The following is a 23,026-nucleotide window of genomic DNA, read 5'->3' on the forward strand; positions in this document are numbered from 1 at the left end:
TACAATAGACGGAGGGAGGGGGGGCCGCACACTGGCCACCAATGATATTCAAACTGGGGAGGGAGGGGGGTCTGCCTCCTGCTGCCTGGCAGCCCCTGATCTCTTACAGGGGGCTATGATACGCACAATTAACTCCTTCAGGTGCGGCACCTGAAGGGTTAATTGTGCTGATCACAGCCCCCTGTAAAAGATCGGGTGCTGCCAGGCAGCAGGGGGCAGTCATGTACACAGTTCGTAGTATATTCTAACTAGAAGCGTCCCCATCACTATGGGAACGCCTCTGTGTTAGAATATACTGTCGGATCTGAGTTTCACGATGTAACTCAAATCCGATGGTATATTCTAACGTAGAGGCGTTCCCATGGTGATGGGGACGCTTCAAGTTAAAATATACCATCGGATTGGAGAAAACTCCGATCCTATGGTATATTAACTCCTGACTTTACATTGAAAGTAAATGGGGGACGGATCCGTTTGCAATTGCACCATACAGGGAGTGCAGAATTATTAGGCAAGTTGTATTTTTGAGGATTAATTTTATTATTGAACAACAACCATGTTCTCAATGAACCCAAAAAACTCATTAATATCAAAGCTGAATATTTTTGGAAGTAGTTTTTAGTTTGTTTTTAGTTTTAGCTATTTTAGGGGGATATCTGTGTGTGCAGGTGACTATTACTGTGCATAATTATTAGGCAACTTAACAAAAAACAAATATATACCCATTTAAATTATTTATTTTTACCAGTGAAACCAATATAACATCTCAACATTCACAAATATACATTTCTGACATTCAAAAACAAAACAAAAACAAATCAGTGACCAATATAGCCACCTTTCTTTGCAAGGACACTCAAAAGCCTGCCATCCATGGATTCTGTCAGTGTTTTGATCTGTTCACCATCAACATTGCGTGCAGCAGCAACCACAGCCTCCCAGACACTGTTCAGAGAGGTGTACTGTTTTCCCTCCATGTAAATCTCACATTTGATGATGGACCACAGGTTCTCAATGGGGTTCAGATCAGGTGAACAAGGAGGCCATGTCATTAGATTTTCTTCTTTTATACCCTTTCTTGCCAGCCATGCTGTGGAGTACTTGGACGCGTGTGATGGAGCATTGTCCTGCATGAAAATCATGTTTTTCTTGAAGGATGCAGACTTCTTCCTGTACCACAGCTTGAAGAAGGTGTCTTCCAGAAACTGGCAGTAGGACTGGGAGTTGAGCTTGACTCCATCCTCAACCCAAAAAGGCCCCACAAGCTCATCTTTGATGATACCAGCCCAAATCAGTACTCCACCTCCACCTTGCTGGCGTCTGAGTCGGACTGGAGCTCTCTGCCCTTTACCAATCCAGCCACGGGCCCATCCATCTGGCCCATCAAGACTCACTCTCATTTCATCAGTCCATAAAACCTTAGAAAAATCAGTCTTGAGATATTTCTTGGCCCAGTCTTGACGTTTCAGCTTGTGTGTCTTGTTCAGTGGTGGTCGTCTTTCAGCCTTTCTTACCTTGGCCATGTCTCTGAGTATTGCACACCTTGTGCTTTTGGGCACTCCAGTGATGTTGCAGCTCTGAAATATGGCCAAACTGGTGGCAAGTGGCATCTTGGCAGCTGCACGCTTGACTTTTCTCAGTTCATGGGCAGTTATTTTGCTCATTGGTTTTTCCACACGCTTCTTGCGACCCTGTTGACTATTTTGAATGAAACGCTTGATTATTCGATGATCACGCTTTAGAAGCTTTGCAATTTTAAGAGTGCTGCATCCCTCTGCAAGATATCTCACTATTTTTGACTTTTCTGAGCCTGTCAAGTCCTTCTTTTGACCCATTTTGCCAAAGGAAAGGAAGTTGCTTAATAATTATGCACACCTAATATAGGGTGTTGATGTCATTAGACCACACCCCTTCTCATTACAGAGATGCACATCACCTAATATGCTTAATTGGTAGTAGGCTTTCGAGCCTATACAGCTTGGAGTAAGACAACATGCATAAAGAGGATGATGTGGTCAAAATACTCATTTGCCTAATAATTCTGCACGCAGTGTATTGTGTCAACGTCAAACGGATCCGTCCAGATTGACTTACATTGTAAGTCAGGACGGATCCGTTTGGCTCCGCACGGCCAGGCGGACACCAAAACGACTTTTTTTTCATGTCCGTGGATCCTCCAAAAATCAAGGAAGACCAATGGACGAAAAAACGGTCACGGATCACGGAAAAACGGAACCCGATTTTGCGGACTGCAAAAAAAACGGTTGTGTGCATGAGGCCTAAGGATGATGAAACCTTATGGGTGGAAGTTCAAAGGGATAATGCTCTGTTGGATCTGTTTGAGAAACACTAGGTAATAGTGACCACAATATAATTATATTCCCCCTAAACTATAAGAAGCAAACTCTGTCAGGCAGAGCAAAGACACAAAATTTCAAAAAGATAAATTTCACTGGGTTGAGGGCAGCATTTTAGGGCATAGACTGGGAGCAGCTACTGTCACATAATAATACTGAGGATAAATGGGAGAGCTTTAAATCCACATTGAGTAAGTGCACTAAAAAATTTATTCCTTTAGGTAACAAGTATAAACGGCTAAAATTAAACCCCCCATGGCTTACAGCTACTGTAAAAAGGGCAATAAAAGACAAAAAAGGGCATTTAAAAAATACAAAGATTACAAAGGGCTTAATAGAATCTGTAAAAAGGAGATAAAATTAGCAAAAATACAAAACGAATAGCAGGTGGCAAAAGAGAGCAAAACAAATCCTAAAAAATGCCAAGACTCTTCCTAGTGCTGGCTGCCCCACCAAACTAAGTAATTAAGGGAGAAGGGCGTTGGTAAGAGAGGTGACCAAGAACCCAATTGTCACTCTGGCTGAGCTCCAAAGATCCTGTATGCAGGTGGGAGAATCTCCCAGAAGGTCAGCCATCACTGCAGCACTCCAGCAATCAGGACTTTATGGCAGAGTGGTCAAAAGAAAGCCTCATTAAAATACATATGAAAGCTCCTAAAGGACTCTCAGACTGTGAGAAACAAAATTCTCTGGCCTGATGAAACCAAGATTGAGCTTTTTGCCCTTAATTCTCAGAGTAATGTCTGGGAGAGACCAGACACTCCTCATTTTAACCCTACAGTGAAGCATGGTGGTAGCAGCATGATGTGGGGGTGTTTTTCAGTGGTTAGGACAGGGAATCTGGTCAAAGATGAGGGAAAGCTGAATGGAGCAAAGTCCTGTACAGGGCTATTCTTAATGAAAATCTGAGTGCTCTGGACCTCAGATCAGGCTGGAGGTTCACCTTCCAAAAAGACAATTACCATAGAAACACAGCCAAGGCAACACGGGAGTGGCTTAGGGAGAACTCTAGGAATGTCCTTGAGTGGTCCAGCCAGAGCCCTAATTTGAACCCAGTCAAATATCTCTGGACAGACCTGAAAATGGCTTTCCACTGACGGTCCCCATCCATACTGACAGAGCTTGAGAAGCTCTTCAGAGAAAAATGGGAGAACATCTCCAAATCCAGGTGTGCAAACCTTGTGGCATCATACCCAAGAAGACTGGAGACTATAATCGCTGCCAAAGGTTCTTCAACTAAGTACTGAGTAAAGGGTCTGAAATACTTATGTCAATGTAAGATTTGAGTTTTTCCTTTTCAGTAAACTAATGAAGATTTGTTAATATTCGATTTTCACGTTCTCATTATTGGTTACTGAGTACAGAACGATTGGGAAAAACTTTATTTTTTTTATTCTTATTTTAACACAAGGCCGTAGCATAAGAAAATGTGCCGAAAGTGTATATCGCACCAAATACAATAAAAACCTACGAACATGAATACGATTTACATTTTACTCTCATGTCTATACCCGATCTTAAGTCTAGACATGTGTGGTATCTATGAACGAACTCCTCCGATTTTATGTTTTATTTGCAAATTTGAATTTGTAGCCAATTGTCCATGTAACCACTGTTTGCTGTAAAGTTGCATGAAGGTGGTTGTGTGTATTAATTATTAGGTTCTAATTAGAGACGATCGAATTGCTTGGTGCACCAGAGTTTTTGAGCAGGGAGGTGCTGTCTCCGCTGCTCAAGAGGTTCCCCTCGCCACTTGATTGACAGGGTTGGGCATGTGCCCTCTGCTATTTTCAGAAGCGCCATATCAGGGAACAGAGAGTACAATGCACATGCATGGGGTGCTGTTCTTCAGATTGGACTGGGTCTCAGAGGTGGGATCTATAGATAGACTTTCGTACCTGGTACACCTAGGTCTTGGCCATTGCAGTGGAGCCTAGCTCTATGTTAAAGAGGACCTTTCAAGGAATTATGTGTTACAAACTGGTATGCTTACCCAGGGACAGACTGGGAACTTAAAGTGGCCCTGTAAAAAATACTAAAAGTGTCACTGTTTTGTAGTTGGGTCCAAATTGATGGAAGGCAGGGCCAGCAATACCATATTGTGGTACATTATACCACCCCAACACAGCCAAAAACCACACTGCATCACAAAATACTGCCCACAGCACAAAATACATCCCCAAAAACTTTCACTGGCCAGCTGTGAGGAAGGCCTAGACGACCCCCTGGTCATCGGCCCACTGGTAAACTTCCCTGTAAAGTCTATGGCCAATCCGCCCCTGTGCTTACCAGATAGGGCGGACCCTACAGATGCAAGCACCCTCTGTTCCGCTGCTGTTTTTAGCACCTGATATGTTAATTTAGACCATGGGTAAAGGGAGGAGGAGACATTTGGTATTCTCAATGGGGTCTCTTTCTCCCTGGCTATATTGCGGTCCAATCACAGTAGAGAGTGTCACAGCCAGGGAGAAGGTGAGCAGATTTTTCTCCCAGGGAGAAAGAGACGCCCATTAAGAAAACCAAATGTCTCCTCCTCCCTGTACAGATGGTCTAAATTAACATATCAGGCGCCAAAAACAGCGGGGCACAAAGCGGTGGAACGGAGGGGTATTTTAGAAAAAAAAAAGTGCTTGCATCTGTAGGAGCCGCCCTATCTGGTAAACATACCAGTTTGTAACACATAATACCATGAAAGGTTCTCTTTAAAGCTCGCTCCCACAGCTGATGGCATGGCCACAACTGCCTGCTGAGTAAATGCTACTTCAACAGGTGATCACATCTTTTATGCAGCACATAAAATCATTGTTGGCAAGCAGTACATCACTCGTATGTGCTGCCGGCAAACAGGGAATTTGTATGGGGATGACTGGCACATGTAAATGTACCTATCACCTCCCCCCATGATCAGACGATTATTGGAATCTTTTGGTTCGTTCCTGATAATTGCCTGGGCATTGGTCCATGTAAAAGGGCTTTTATAGGATTAAATATTGTAAAAGACCCAATCACAATGCGAACAGTCAATACTGGAGATGGCCCTGTGCAGATCAGATGTGATTCCTTATCTTCTGCCTTCTTGAAGTGTCCTGGCATTGATGGTTGGCTGGTTCACAGTTCTTTCTTGTTGCAAACCAGCTTATGAGCATAAGCATAATGTTTTCTTAAAGGGGGTTGTATCGTTTCATACATTGGGGGCATATCACTATCCACACCTATCTTTAGAACTGAACCCGCAAAGTGAAGGAGGCCACACCAAGGATGTGTGGTTGCTCTCCATTTATTTCTATGGAACTGACGAAAATAGCCAAGTGCTAGCGATATGCCCCCAATGTATAAGATGACACAACCCCTTTAAGTACAGTAGAAGGATAGTAGGGATAGACAAGGTGGTGGAATAAATTCATTTATTTTATTTTTATTTTTAATTTCCATTTCATACATATGTGTATTTCCCATGTATTTGCTAACTAACTATCTGACCTACCTACCCAGAAATGGCCCCTCAGACAGCCCCTACTTCATGAAGTCTACAGATAAGCTGCAGAGATCATGGGATGTTAGACATCCATTCCTGGCTGCCTCATAGTAGCCATTTCATCTAATCATTCACGCATTATTATTGGCTTATTCGCCAATACATACACACATGTATGCATGTGCATACATACACGCAGAAAAACATACCACAAACATGCACACACACACAAATACACACACATACAAGCGCACACACACAAATACACACACATACAAGCGCACACATACATTTAGAAACACACATGAGCAAACACGCGCACACACATGCACTCAAACACGCGCACACACATACACGCACAAACACACGGGCACACACATGCACACACAAATACACACACATACAAACACACACACATACAAACACACACAAACACACACGCATACAAACACACACAAACACACACACAGACAGAAGCACATACATACACAAACACACAAGCACATACATACACACAAACACACACACACACTATCTAACTAATAGGATGATGACAGCCGTCCAGAGGTGCATCCCAACACAAGGACCTCCCCACTGAAACCACGCCATGAGCAATGGTTGTTATAGGAGTGACGCTCAAACTGCTGGGGTGCATCTATGGGACCCTCTTTCCAGAGACGATGTCCTCCACCCAACTCTCAAAAAGCTGAGGGGTCTTCAGGAGAGGCGGGCAGTCGAGCTGGGCTATCAGATGGTCGATCTCTGTAGCTGTGATATCATCCTTCCTATCCACGGCTTTACTGGAACGAGACACATAACATATTAATAATTTACAAGTAATAAGAGCAGTAATATCAATCCTATCACAACCACTAGGTTTTAGGAAGCTGGAAAGCATATTGTTAAACCAAAGACCAATAGACCCCATCCAGGAAAAGGGATTCAATAAGAATCTTCAATCTTGATACAAAATTCCTCATCAATAACAGCACAAGCTTCACCGTCTATGGCGAGCAAATACCGTATTTTTCGCCCCAAAAGACGCACTTTTTCTGGGGGGAAAATGCCCCTGCGTCTTATGGGGTGAATGCTGGCAGTTTTACATCGCTGGCTGCGATGTATGCGAGAGCGGGGGGAGGCACTGGGAGGAGGAGCTGGGGGCGGTGCAGTCAGTGTACTATAGCCCCGCCCCGCCGCTCCGGTATACTAATATAAAATGTCTTATTCAATTAATAGTTATTAAACATGCCCCATCACTCCTAATAGTACCTTACATCCTAACCGCTTCAGTAGAATGCAGGCAGGCAGGCCGGGCGGCAGCTTAACTCCCTGATGTCACGTGCCTGCGCCACCTACTTTATGAATGAAGCAGGCGGCGCAGGCAAGTGACGTCAGTGAGCGATGTACCGGCCGCCCAGTCTGCCTGCCTGCGTTGTACTGAAGCGGTTAGGATGTACGCTACTATAAGGAGTTGGGGGGCATGTGTAATAACTTTTAATTGAATAAGACATTTTATATTTGTATACTGGAGCGGCGGGGGGGATCTGTGGATGACATTTTTATGGGGGACATCTGTGGATGGCACAGTTATGGGCTGGGGGGGTCTGTGGATGGCACTGTTATGGGCTGGGGGGTCTGTGGATGGCACTGTTATGGGATGGGGGGGTCTGTGGATGGCACTGTTATGGGTTGGGGGGTCTGTGGATGGCACATATATAACAGTGCCACCCACAGATCCCCCCTCTAACAGTGCCATCCACAGATCCCCCCTCTAACAGTGCCATCCACAGATCCCCCCTGTAACAGTGCCAGCCACAGATCCCCCTGTAACAGTGCAAGCCACAGATCCCCCCATAACAGTGTCCGTCACAGATCCCCCCCATAACAGTGTCCGTCATCCACAGATCCCCCCATAACAGTGTCCGTCATCCACAGATCCCCCCATAACAGTGTCCGTCATCCACAGATCACCCCATAACAGTGTCAGTCAGCCATAGATCCCCCATAACAGTGTCCATCATCCACAGATCCCCCATAACAGTGTCCGTCATCCACAGATCCCCCCATAACAGTGTCCGTCATCCGCAGATCCCCAGTAATAGTGCCATCCACAGACCACCATTAGTTCCAAACCCACCAAAAGCACACCTTTTGGTTAAAAAAAAAAATAATTTTCTTATTTTCCTCCCCAAAAACCTAGGTGCGTCTTATGGGCCGATGCGTCTTATAGGGCGAAAAATACGGTAACCAAAAACCAGTTACAAAGGCTTTACAAAGGTTTTTGGGTGTAAAGTCAATTTGTGCAAAAGGTATTTTGCAACTTTTAACGTTTTACACCGTTCTTGCCAATAAAAACAAATTTAGGCAAAACTTAGAAGAAGGGGATGGGGCCACAACTACTGGCACATTTAATGGAATTGATGCCAGAAAAGTGACATAAATTACTACTGAAACCTACGCCAGCAAGTAAGTAGATTATTTTTCAGGTTATGGTGCACAGGCCTCACAGATGTGAGAAATTTATTATAAACCCTTCCCCTCCTAATAAATTGGTTGCTTCTTTCACCAGCGGGCTTTTTACTAAGACTGGCATGTGAAACCTATTTATTAATTCAGTTCCTCAACCTGTCCAGGAGAGGGACCCCATCCAGGCTTTATCCGTCTTTCAGAATAACTTTTTTGTATCTAGTCTCCCCAGGGTGCCTCTCAGAAACATTAGCACCTGAGAGGTTTAAGCCCTGTCTGACAGCTGGCACAACTCTTCCTATGGTACACTAACCCCATGTCCCCATAAGTGACCAGGAATAGGTCCTTTTCTCACAAATGTAATACAGCCCTTGTTTTAGTACCTGAGCAATTAACTTACCGCCTGCTGTGGTGTAAAGATGAAGCAATGTGGTAGTGGGTTGTCACTGAGTCCTCTGGTTACTGGCAGAAGGTTCCGTTCCCTTAGCGATAGAACGTTTGGAATGTTACATCATAGAGACAGTTTGTGATGTCATTGCTCACTGGACAGAACCACTGTACTTGCTGCGGGGTGTGTTCTCCTGTTATTGATATAGCACCTACAAATGTAGAAATGCTCTTTTTGGATGTATTTGCTACCAATCATGATAATTATACATTGACTATGTGAAGAGATCTGCCTTGAGTTTCACCAGTGTTTCTTAATGAAAACGATTTCTTATAAATATTAATACCCCCTAAAATGTACAATATAGTATATTCCACTACCTTCTGGCTGCTGACTGGTCTGACATGTTCTTTGCTCAACAACTTAAAGGGTTATTTTATTATTATTTTATTTTATTTTTATTTGTCTATCTAGTAAGGAATAGAAAGTCATACAACATACAATTTTTTAATACATATGTATTTAAAATTTTGCATAAATACCTTTCTTATATCAGGCGGTTGACCCTTAAATGTTGTAGAATGGTTTAGCCCATGCATCAGTCCTATGTAATGTATCGATGGCCTAAAACACATCATATAATCCCTGACATTCAGTAAGCAGCAGTGTTTCATGACATGCATGTGCCGGGTCAGGTCATAGCACACATTTATGTGATAAGAAAATAAGACTAATGTTGGAATCATGATTTTTATTATGGTTATTACAGTAACTACATTAATTTGGGGATTTATGTGTCTGCCTGTCTGTAGATGATGTTGTAAAATGGTCACCTGCAAAAAATTGCAAATATAACACCAGGGGCGTCGTTAAGTCAAAACATTCGGGGCTTGACCAGTGCCCCGTATGTTATGCTGGCACTGGCAGGGCCGGCCGGCACTCTGACTCTCCTGCGCTACACCGGCCCCGCCGCTCACATATATTTATAAACTCTAAACTGTAATCCTAATCCGCCTGCAGACTTAAAGAGGACCTTTCACCAGAATAAAACATCTAAACTAACTATACAGACATGGAGAGCGGCGCCCAGGGATCCCCCTGCACTTACTGTTATCCCTGGGCGCCGCTCCGTTCTCCCGTTATAGCCTCCGGTATTTTCATAGTTAGGCTCCACCCAGGGGATGGTCTCTTTCTCCAATGCTGCGTCTCCTATGCTGTAGCGCTGGCCAATCGCAGCGCTCAGCTCATAGCCTGAGAGTTTTTTTTTCTCTCAGGCTATGAGCTGAGCGCTGCGATTGGCCAGCACTCCAGCCTGGGAGAAGGAGACGCCGGCAGGTTCCCCTGGGTGGAGCCTAACTATGAAGATACCGGAGGCTATAACGGGAGAACGGAGCGGCGCCCAGGTATAACAGTAAGTGCAGGGGGATCACTGGGCGCCGCTCTCCATGTCTGTATAGTTAGTTTAGATGTTTTATTCTGGTGAAAGGTCCTCTTTAACTTAACTTGAAATCAGCGCTCATCTCATTACTCGATTCTTACTCAGCTCCGGTAACAGCAGGCAGTATGGGCGGCGCTCGCTCACTGACGTCAGGCGCCTGCTCCTCCCACTATGAGGCGCAGGCGCGTGACGTCAGTGAGTGAGCACCGCCCGCACTGCCTGTTACTGGAACTGACTAGCTGAAAGTAAGATAGTAAAGACTAGAGATGAGCGTTGATTTAAAGTTAAAGTTGCAGGATACGGATTAGGATTACAGATTAAAATGTATACTCCTGTGAGCGGCGGGGAGGGGGATCTGTGGATGGCACTGTTATGGGGAGGGGGATCTGTGGATGGCACTGTTATGGGGAGGGGGATCTGTGGATGGCACTGTTATGGGAAGGGGGATCTGTGGATGGCATTGTTATGGAGGCTCTGTGCATGGCACAGTCCAGTATGCTGGTGCGGCACTGGTAGGATTTTGGCTATTATATTGAGTGGACCTGGTCCTGGGCAACCCCACAGTGGCATAGCCGCACAGATCATCCCCCAACCCCCCTTGTACGTGTTCTGCTACTTGCAGGCTGCGTGGGCATGAGTTCAGAACTTCAGTCACTTTGGTCCGCAATTCTGTTCTGCGGCGCGTGATCCCGCGAGTCCCGCCGCAGGAGGTCACAGGTCTCGCGGGATCACGCGCCGCAGAACAGAATTGCGGACCGAAGTGACAGAAGTTCTGAACTCATGCCCACGCAGCCTGCAAGTAGCAGAACAAGTACAAGAGGGTTGATGGGTTCCAACTCCTGTGATTAGTTTATAGTTGGGGGGGTTTGCTTAATTTTAAATTAGGCTGACCACAGGTTAGGATGATCGGTGGGGTTACCCAGACGGCTAGGCCCTTTACTGTAGTTATTAACCCCATTCAGCAGTCCCCCATTCACTGAAGGCAGGACTGCTGAAAGGGGTTAATAACTACTGTGAAGGCCCCCCCGGTGGCGATGAGGGTGTGGCTTCATGGGGTGGGGGCGTGGCTTCACGTAGGCTCGTGCCCCGGTTGTCTTCAGACCCTAGCAACGCCCCTGCATAACACATACAGGATAGATATAGAGAAGAATGTTAGATGTGCTTCTACACTGACAGATATGATGAGGTGCTGCTGCAGTCAGTGATACTGTATATACTGTACACATATGTGCTGTATATCCATAAACTACTATTCACCTGTTAGATATGCCAGAGGTCACATGACAAGTTTGAGGGTCACATGACTGATGCCATTTTAGCCCTATTCAGGTCTCTTATATATTCATCTTACAGGACTAAAATGGGCCATACCATTTTTTGTGTAGAGAAAGAAGCTATTGCAAGCAAAATTTCAAATACATGTATATTGAAAAATCGTATAACTGAATATTTTCTATACAAATAAATGGAACCATTAAAACCTGAATACCTTTTTAAAAGATACAGTTAAAGGGGTTGTGCAGGATTTTTTTTATTGACTGCCTGTCCCCAAGATAACTCATCAATGTCTGATCGATGAGGGTCTTCTGTTTGAAGAGACCACAGCGCTCACAGAGCATCACGACCTCCTCTTTGGCCAGTGACATCACCGTGCATCGTTCAAATGGCCGTGGTGCGATTCAAGTGAATAGGCCTGAGCCGTAATATCAGGCACAGCAGTTATACAATGTACAGTGCTGTGCTTGGTAAGCTGGGAGGAGGCCACAGCTCTGACTGGAGCCCTGCAGTCTCTTTAAACAGCTAATGGGTGGGGTGCTGGGTGTAGGGCCCCCACCCATCAGATATTAGTGACCTATCCTGAGAATAGGCCATCAATAGAGAAATCTAGGGCTCATGCACGTAACCATATTTTTTCACAGACAGCTGACTGATCCATTCATCTCTTTGGGGTCATGCATACAAATATTTTTTTGTGTGGATCCATGTGGCCGTTATGCGAATTTTAGAGGAAGTCCTGTTCTTGTCCCATAGAAGTGAATGGAGTAGTGGACAGGCATGCACACTACCACTCTATTAAGAGAGGTAACTGTGGGACCCCACTTAATTTTTGGGATCAGTGAGGCCCTAGCAATCCAAGGGTTATTCCCAAAAAAAGTATTGCTGTGCTATGGATAGGGTATTTCACATATCGTGTTATTGCAGTGCAGTGATCCCTCAAGATACAATGGCCTCAGGATAAAATATTTTCAACATGCAATGGTCTTTTCTGGGCCATCGTAAGTTGAAAGGAGACTTAACGTGCAATGTTTCAGACTCAGATCCAACCAATCAACATGGCCATTGCACTGGTGAAACACCTTTATTTGTTGCCTAGTAGCTCCTCTGTGGCACTAAATGGTCTGTACGGCCTCCTGTCTGTGCCAGGATAAGCTGCTTCTTTGGGCACCAGTTGAGGCGCGACTCCATTTTATTTTTCTGGTACTTACTATGCAAGACCCTGAAGAAGCTCCTGACTTTACCAGAGAAAGTTATTTATGACTTCTAGCATCTATTCCTGTCTGTTTTACCTAAGGACTTGCTTTATGTCTTGGTTATTGGCTTATTTTTATTATTCTGGGATGGCATTTTTAAGCTTTGGAACCAATTACTGGTTTTCCATAGATTTATGGACTCAAGTTACAATCAGGGGCAGATTGGCCATAGAACTTACAGGGAAATTTCCTGGTGGGCCAATGCCCATGGGGCCACCCAAGCCCTCCCCTCTGCCGGTGGTCCATAATGAGCTCTAAGCGATAATTAACCCTATGAGAATCAGAAACTCTTGTACCCCACCAGCGACAGCACATGCACTCTGAATTCAACTGCTGTGGCCCACATCATACCTCCTAAGTAGTGTTGAGTGGCAGGGGCAATATTCGAATTCGCGATATTTCACGAATATCTGGTAGAACATTCGTCATATATTCGAGAATTCGCCAATTCAAGAGTCTTTTCTTGATCGCGAAAAATCGGCAATGTAATATTCGTGTAATGCGCTCGAAATACAGGCGTGGGTCACTATAGCTACATTTTTCAAGCTGCTAGAAGTTTCCTGAAACTGGAGAAAATGATTGGCACGGCAGAACATTACAATAGCTTTATATGCAGATAGAGTGCTCCAATATATTCGCGATTGCAAAATCGGCACCAATGATGCGAATATTTTGGCGCAATAAGTGCAACTTTAATTTTACCAGGTCTGACTACTTATTAGTGATTGGTGCACTAAGTATTGTTGTGAACTTGTGACATCACAGCACTATGCATGTATGTATGTATGTATGTACAGCAGAACCTACACTATATCACTATCTAACCTACACTGACTATCTCCCACTAACTCTCTGTATTATATATATATATATAAGCTAACTAACTAACTTAACTAACTATCTAATGCAGAGGTGCACAACCTGCGGCCCGGGGGCCACATGCGGCCCTTGATACCATTCTGTGTGGCCCCCAACCATCTGGTAACAGACATGTATGCCTATGTCTTGTGGCTGCTCACATGTATTTTTCATGTATTTCTCCCATTAGATGGGAGTCCTGGAAGTGTAACTAGACATTAATGGTATATAATGTGTGTTCAATATGCCATAAGTACAATATTTCAGTTGTTAATACACATTTAAATTTTAATTTCGGCCCTCGTCATTGGTTAAGTCTAGCAATGTGGCCCCCAACCAAGAAACGTTTGTGCACCCCTGATTTAATGTAATACTTTCTAACAGGGACCCTATCTGGGAAGGGTTTATTTATTGCTTAAACACTGTTGCCTACTCGGCTATTTAACCACCAGTGGTTAGATAGCCGAGTAGGCAACAGTGTTTAAGTATCTAATGTAATGACACAGGAAAGCAGAGAGCATAGCAATAACACTGCCGTCTCTCTCAGATCTGCAAAATACTGCATACAAGGGCTGCTGGGGAGGTTCTTATATAGTAAGGGGTAGGCAACGTTCCTATTGGTTGCTAGGGATGTTGCTAAGCTCAGACAAAGACATTGCAGCCTTCTCATTGGCCCACAAGCAAGAAGGGAGGTTACTGTTGAAAAAAAAAAATCTAGAATATTTAAAATTACGAATATATAGCACTATGTTCTATATATTCGCAAATAATCAAAGTGTCGATATTCGCGAATAATATTCGCTATTCGAATATTCGAGCCCAACACTACTCCTAAGCCCCCTACTCCATATCTTAATCAATGACAACTGGAGGAGGACAAAAAAATGGCATCTGATGATGGCCACAACAGAAGGACATCTTTTGGGGCAGTATATTGTGCTGCTCTATGGTATATGTTTCTACTGGGACAGTATAGTTCCCTATGGTATCACTGGTCCTGCCTATTTGTGTTGGCCCATCTTCTGTCAATTTGGACACCCCTACAACATGGAGCCACTTTTAGTTTTTTTTACAGGACCACATTAAGTCTGTCCCTGTCTGAGTCTCACTTCCTTCTGGGATTCATGTCTTCACTTATCCCTTGGTCAAACTTGATGGACTTATGCCTTTTTTCAACTGTATAAACTATGTAACATGTTCAGGGAGAAAGCCGCAGCCAAAAACCTCTGGTGCCAGTTCATCTCCGGGGAGAAAAAACTATCAGGTGAAAATATTCAATTCACCTGATCGAGAACTCCACACACACATAAGACTGTCATCTAAACCCACCTTTGTGGCAGGTTCAGATTACAATACACTAAAGTATATGTATGGCAGCCTGTACAAACAAGGCCTGGATATGTCATCAATATCAGATTGCCAGGGATCCAACCCCCATCGATCAGCTGTTTGAGGAGGCCACAATGTGCCGGTGAGCCTCCTTGCAGTTTACCACTAGAGATGGCCTTGCGGTTCGCCCGGCGGTCGTTTCGCGGCAAACTTTGCTCGTTCGCGGTTTGCTGAACGGGCGAACATATGGCTCCAGATTCTTTTACATTGTGAAGTACTTTAACCCATGACACATCCATCAGGTGGTACAGGACGTTTGAGACGTTTCCGCACATGGACATACCCCTTACCTTATCATAAATAAACCTGATCCGGCCGCCATTTTACTTTCAGTCTTTTGCCAGTGTAGGGAGAGGTTGCTGTGTGGAGCAGGGACAGACTATTAGGGACACCAAATGCTAGACACCAAACGCTAGCTAATAGGGCCAAAAAAGTCCTTTTAAGGACTGGTATGTGTGCTATCGATAGGTGTGACTTACTGAGGGGTAATATACTTATAATATACTTTCTAACATAGAAATTATATTATAGTGCATTTGTATTGTGCAGCAGTTGTGTGCGTTTCTGCTGCGATACTGCAGCTATACAGAGGAACAAACGCTATTGGAACAAATAATTTCTACTGGTGTGATATACCAGTTGCCCATCCAAAAAAACTGATTGAAGCAGGGTGTTATAAGCCAATAATATACTTTCTATATAGTGCATTTGGGTAGTGCAGAATTTGTTTGCGGTTTTGCAGCGTTACCTCAGCTACAGATAGTGACAAACGACATTGGAACAAATTATTTCTACCGGTGTGATATACCAGTTGCCCCCCCAAAAAAACTGATTGAAGCAGGGGTGTGATATACAAATTATATACTTTCTATATAGTGCATTTGGGTAGTACAGCATTTGTGTTATTGAATTTCAACTATTATCATTAGGGGTTTTTTCAAGATAGGGGATTTCGTTAGCCATGTTTTTAATCCAATTTTATATTTTTAGTTCTTTTAAACATATGTATATGACTTGTATTTGTACTGGCCTGCAGTAAAATTGATATCCATTGACCGTGTAATATACCTCTGGCCACATAATCACTTGATCTTTTCTGTACGGTGAATGCCTAATGTTTGGGGCCTGTAGTCCAGTGGCCTACAGTACAATTTGTATCCATTGACCGCATAATGTACCTCGAGCCACATAATCAGAATTTCTTTTATGTCAGGTGAATGCCTAATTTTTAAGGCCCGTAATTTGTCTAAGCTCCAACAGGGCACATTTCAGAGAATTTCCCTATCTTATATGTATAGTTTTTCTTGCGTTTTGATAGTGATAAAAAAAATAAAAAGTGGGAAAAAATCTGTTTTATTTTTTGTAGCCATATTGTGACCCCTATAACTTTTTTGTAATTATGTGTAAGAAGCTGTATGGGGGCTAATTTTTTTGCGGGGTGATCTGAACTTTTCATTGATACCATTCTGGGGTGTGTATGATTTTTTGATCACTTTTTATTTATTTATATTTATTTTTTTGTAGAAAATATAGCGATCAAAAACGGTGAATCGGCCGTTTGGACGCTTTTTTCCATTTTGCTGTTTGGGGAATATATTTTTATATTTTTATACTATGGGCGTTTTCACACATCGCGACGTGTAGTTTTTACATTTTTTTAGTTCTTTTATTTTTATTTTGGGGAAAGGGGGGTGATTCGAATTTTTATGCTTTTTTTAAATGTATGTCCGCGATCGGCATTACTGCTGGTTGAGGACATGATCCGCGGATGTCTGTTATAAGAGGCAGGCGGCCTGTTGTCCTAGACCCTCGCTTGGACTCCTCCAAGGGCCAGGTTTCTTTTCCCCACTCAACCATTTCCAAACTTAAGGAGCTCCTGTTTTCTCATCAACTTGCAGACACCTGGCGCATCCTATATCCAACATCCCGAGACTATATATTCTTTTCCCACCCACACAACTCCTACTCCAGATTGGATTACTTTCTCCTGAACCATGCTAGACTAGACCTTCTCTCCAGAGCGGAGATTGACCCTATAACCTTCTCTGACCATGCCCTAATCTCCATATCTCTCTCCTTCCCGACCCACCAAACCAGAGCCTGGCACTGGCAGTTGAATGACTCGCTACTCCAGGACCTACAGGTCACTTCTGAAGTCCGGAGAGACTTGACTGACTATTTTGTGAATAATGTAACACCTGAGAATGACCCCCTTACCATCTGGGAAGCCCATAAATGCTTTATCAGAGGCTCCTTTATAAAGTTGGGGTCCCGTTTGAAAAAGGAGAGGGCAGCAAAGATATCTGCTCTTTTGTTGTGCATCCACGCGTTAGAACAGCAACAGAAACAGACCCTGGACTTGCAGCTGGGAGCAGAACTCACCCAGTTTCGAGATCAGGTTCGCTCACTATGCCTCTCAAAAGCGAAGGCGACCTTAATCAAATGCCGTAGACACTACTATGAACATGGTAACAAACCAGGTAGAACCCTTGCGCGGGCTTTTCGAAAGACCAGATTACGCTCCTAAGTCCCCCACGTGTCTACCCCCTCCGGTACAAAGGCCTCCCTTCCGCGGGAAATAACAGAAGCATTCAGATCCTACTATCACACATTGTACAACTTAGATGACTCTCATCAATCCGTAGGCCCTGAATCCATGCCCTCAATGAGGATTTATCTTGAATCCGCGGGCTTACCATATCTCCCCCCAGAAGCGGTTTCTGCACTGGAGTCGCCCATATTACTATCTGAGTTACAGGCAGCTATTAAAGACTCCTAAACAGGGAAAGCTCCTGGTCCGGATGGGCTCACGTTACCCTACTATAAACAATTCGGAGACATCTTGTCTACTCATTTTCTAGCTGCCTTTAACTCATTTGATATGGCCCGAACTCTCCCCAATGACACCCTAAGAGCCCATATCACGGTTGTCCCCAAGGAAGGGAAAGACCTTCAATGCCAAAGCTCCCGTCCCATTTCCCTGATTAACGTGGACCTAAAGTTATTCTCTAAAATACTCGCCACTCGCTTCTTGCCACATCTCCAAAAATTAATCCACTTAGACCAAACTGGTTTTTTACCCTTGAGAGAAGCCCGTGATAACACTACAAGAGCAATAAACATGATCTACCAGGCCGTCACCTCTAAGACCCCAACGTTATTCCTATCAACTGACGCCGAAAAGGCATTCGATAGGGTCAATTGGAAATTCATGTCCGAGACCCTACGATGCGTGGGATTGGGGGAAAAGATGATGGCACGAATTGCTAATCTGCACTCCAACCCCACGGCAGTGGTCAAAGTGAATGGCCAATTTTCCTTGCCCCTGTCCATCCGCAATGGAACGAGACAGGGCTGTCCCCTATCCCCTCTAATATTTGTGATCTGTCTGGAACCGCTTCTGTGTCATATAAGGGGGAACCCCAATATTTCAGGGCTACGGATTCATGAGACCTCACACAAGGTTGCTGCCTACGCTGATGATCTACTGTTCTTCCTTACCATCCCCAGGGTTACCCTCCCAAACCTTCTACGGGAACTTAATGTGTATGCTCACCTCTCGAACTTTAAGATTAACTATCAGAAATCTGAAGCCTTAAACATAACTCTTCCACCTGCCACAGTCAAGTCTATATCAGAGAACTTCCCCTTTAAATGGGCACGTTCGTCTTTAAAATACCTTGGGATATTTCTGACCCCTACACTCTCTGACCTTTACCAGGTCAACTACCCGCCTCTTCTCCGAACCATAAAATCAGACTTAGACAGGTTGCATAAAAGCACGTTTTCATGGTTTGGTAGGATATCTATTTTTAAAATGAACGTATTGCCAAAAATTCTCTTCTTCTTTCAGGCCCTGCCGGTCCATATCCCCAGACTCTTTTTTCACAATTTACTGAAAATGTTGACCCATTTCATTTGGGCCGGCAAACCGTCCAGGATAGCCAGGTCCATACTTTTTCGCCCCAAACTGGAAGGTGGCCTAGGGCTTCCAGACTTCCTTTCCTATCACAGAGCATCACATATCCTTAGAATTGTAGACTGGTGTCGGCACAAGGCCTATAAACAGTGGATCTCAATTGAACAGTCCTTTCTGTCTACTCCATTGTCGGCTACTCCTTGGTTGTCCACTCATATCCCATTGGAGGCGCGCCTGCACCCGACCATAGGCCCCTCCCTGAAGGTCTTTTCTATCATTCAAAATCGCCCCGGTATCTCCCCGTCCCCCTCTCCTAAGTTCCCTATCCTGGGTAATCCCCAGTTCCCCCCTGGGTTGGAACGCGGACCCTTTCGGGATCTGATAAACTGCAACAAATTCAGGGCTCATCATCTGATCGCCTCGAATTTGTGGCTCACTCCCCAACAGATCTCAGAGATGGCTGAAACCCCTACCATCAACCCATGGCAGTCTCGACAACTTAAACATTTCATGGCCACACTTCCTCCGGCGACTACATATATTCGGGTCAAGACGGAATTTGAGTCTCTTTGTGAAAAGTCTGGAGTGACGAGACGTACCCTCTCCCGAACATACAACCTGCTACTCACTCCTCCTGACCAGCCTCCTCCCAACTTTGTCTCCCAATGGGAAACTGACCTAGATATCACACTTTCCCCGGATCAACGATTGAGACTATATACATGCATTCACAAAACATCTATTGCCAGCAATGTTCAAGAAGCTGGATTCAAACTTATGTCCCGTTGGTATAGGGTCCCTACTAGACTTAACTCCATTTTCCCATCAATCTCGCCTTTATGTTGGCGATGCGGTTCCGAGAGAGGCACTATATTACACACATTCTGGTCCTGTCCTCAGCTTACGAGTTTTTGGGACTCTGTGTGGGTGATTACGTCTAAGTTCACCTCTTATACCCTCCCTAAGACGCCTGCTCCATCAAATCTGTGATAAGGCATTTGGTAAATGCAGCAAGAGCTTGCATCCCGTGCTTATGGAGGCAACCATCTGCTCCCTCTGTAACAATGTGGATCAACAAAATCCAGGAGATCATGAGAATGGAAGATCTCACCTCTTCACTGAGACACACTGAAAAGAGGTTCACCAAAACCTGGAGTCATTGGATGACATTCCATGACTCCGCGGAATGCAGAGCGCTCTTAACACCTGAGTGAGAGTGAGGTTTTATGCTTTCTACCCCTTATCCTCCTTCCCCCCCTCCTCCCCTTTTCCTCTCTCCCCCCTTTTTTTATTTTTTATTTTTTTATTATTATTTTCTGTTCTTGCCTTGTTTTCTTTTCCTTAAGTCGTCAGTATGTGTTTCAGTTTTTTCAATATTGTTCCACATACTAATGTGGGGTGCCCCCTTAGGGCACTATACTTATTTGCCTTGTCGATTGTCACCTATTGTATTTTTGCTCTGTTTATTGGGCTATGTTCTATATTTGCCTCATGACTCGTCATACTTTGAATTATTGAAAAATTTAAAAATCCTAAATAAAGAATTTACAAAAAAAAAAAAGAGGCAGGCGGCCACCCGCTGCTATGGCGCCCGCAGCGCACGCGATCGGGCGCCATGTTTGAAGACCAGCCCGATGACGTACATGTACGTCATCGGGCGTGAAGGGGTTAAAACCCATATGGCTCAGGTAGGTGAGTGTCAGGACCCGAGCTACTTGAGAAACCTTGGCGCAGTGCTCAGGCTCAGACATGTCCTCCACAGTAGGATATATTGGCTAATCTCTCAATTTTAACATCAGTTTGAGGGTTTAGTAAGTCCGCAGAGTGCACCTGTCTTTGTTACTATTATATTGTAATATTGGTTATCACATCCACATAGTTGCTATGTTGTGTAGGATGTCAATTGTGGTACTTGTGGTCCGCTGCGGGCATCCTCCACTGTATGCATTTTTGCTGGGGATCGTCATTAGCAACGGGCCACAAGTGCAGAATTTGCTCCCCTGTGTATATATATGCACAACTGCATATGGGTTTGAGCACTTCCTGTCTGTTTAACACCACGCCATTTTTTTCAGTTTGTTAAAACACCCCCACATGTGCTAGGCCCCTCACCGGTAATATTCTTACCCCGCTCCTTGCTCATGGTCCCCCCCGCACCGCTGCTGCTGCTTCTCCGGTGTCGGGGGGAGCAGCCAATCGCAGGCGGGGACGGGGACGAGCCTCCCTAGTGTCACCCGCGATGCTAGGGACGCCTGCTTTCATCCGTGTGCAGGGAGAAGCAGCAGCGGCAGTGCGGGGACTGGGCCGGGAGGGGGGAGCGGGCTAAGTATATTACCGGTGAGCGGCACGGCACATGTGGTGGGGTTTTAAGAAATTGGATAACCCCTTTAACTTTGATTTAAAACATGTAAAACTATTAATTATGAATAATACAGCACATGTCTTTTGTTACCACTGACTTTTAAAGGGTTTCTGTCACCCCACAAAACTCTTTTTTTTTTTTTTGGATCGTTAGATTCCTCATAGCGCGATATAGGAGAATATAATAGTCTTACTTACTTTCATGCGGCCGATTCTTTATAAAACGAAGTTTTATAATATGTAAATGAGGGCTCTACCAGCAAGTAGGGCGTCTACTTGCTGGTAGCCGCAGCAGAAATCCGCCCCCTCGCCGTGTTGATTGACAGGGCCAGCCGTGATCTCCTCCTCCGGCCGGCCCTGTCAGTAATTCAAAAATCGCGCGCCTCTGGTCATTCGGCGCAGGCGCTCTGAGATGAGGAGGCTCGTCTCCTCAGCACTCCCTCAGTGCGCCTGCGCCGATGACGTCTTCTCTTTCGGTGATGTCATCGGCGCAGGCGCACTGAGGGAGTGCTGAGGAGACGAGCCTCCTCATCTCAGAGCGCCTGCGCCGAATGACCAGAGGCGCGCGATTTTTGAATTACTGACAGGGCCGGCCGGAGGAGGAGATCACGGCTGGCCCTGTCAATCAACACGGCGAGGGGGCGGATTTCTGCTGCGGCTACCAGCAAGTAGACGCCCTACTTGCTGGTAGAGCCCTCATTTACATATTATAAAACTTCGTTTTATAAAGAATCGGCCGCATGAAAGTAAGTAAGACTATTATATTCTCCTATATCGCGCTATGAGGATTCTAACGATCCAAAAAAAAAAAAAAGAGTTTTGTGGGGTGACAGAAACCCTTTAAGTTCTAAATTTGAGATTATACTTTGTAGGCGTTTTATTTTCCTATCACATTAGATAACCTTATGATAATGACTATACACTTATACACTTATGAAAAATAGAACTGCTGGTAACAAGAACCTGGTACTTTCACACTAGCGTTTTTCTTTTCCGGCATAGAGTTCCGTCCAAGGGGCTCTATACCGGAAAAGAACTGATCAGTTTTTTTCCCCATGCATTCTGAATGGAGAGCAATCCATTTAGAATGCATCAGGATGTCTTCAGTTCAGTCTTTTTGACTGATCAGCACAGAGATAAAACTGCAGCATGCTACGGTTTTATCTCCGTCCAAAAAAACTGAACACTTGCCTGAATGCCGGATCCGGCATTTTTTTCCATAGGAATGTATTAGTGCCAGAACCGGCATTCAAATTACTGGAATGCCGGATCCGTCCTTCCAGTCTGCGCATGCGCAGACCGAAAAGAAGGTGAACAAAATAAAAGACGGATCCGGCACTTCAATACATTTGTAAGATGGATCAGGATCCAGATCAGTCTTACAAATGCCATCAGTTGGCATAAGTTTTGCCGGATCGGATCACTCTGCCGCAAGTGTGAAAGTAGCCTTACATACAAACATCAACCAAGGTACGGTAACCCAAAAATCCTGGATATTCACTTTACAGGTAACAGTAATTTAAAATGTATTTTCACAAATGCCAGAAGTCTTGCTAGAAAAATGGGGAGCTGGAGGCTATGGTACTAGAAGAACACATAGATGTAGTTGGTGTGGCTGAGACATGGTTGGATTCTTCGCATGACTGGGCTGCAAATATTAACGGTATTACACTATTTATGAAAAATAGGTTCAATAGAAAAAGAGGTGGTGTGTGCCTGTGTGTGAGGAGTGATCTGAAGACAAGTGTGAAAGAGGAAATTGTGGGTAAGGATGATGAAACCTTATGGGTGAAAGTTCAAAGGGATAAAAAAAAAACTGAAAAAATAATACTTGGTGTAATCTA

The sequence above is a fragment of the Bufo bufo genome, chromosome 5, assembly GCF_905171765.1.
Source record: "Bufo bufo chromosome 5, aBufBuf1.1, whole genome shotgun sequence".
Classification (NCBI taxonomy): domain Eukaryota; kingdom Metazoa; phylum Chordata; class Amphibia; order Anura; family Bufonidae; genus Bufo; species Bufo bufo.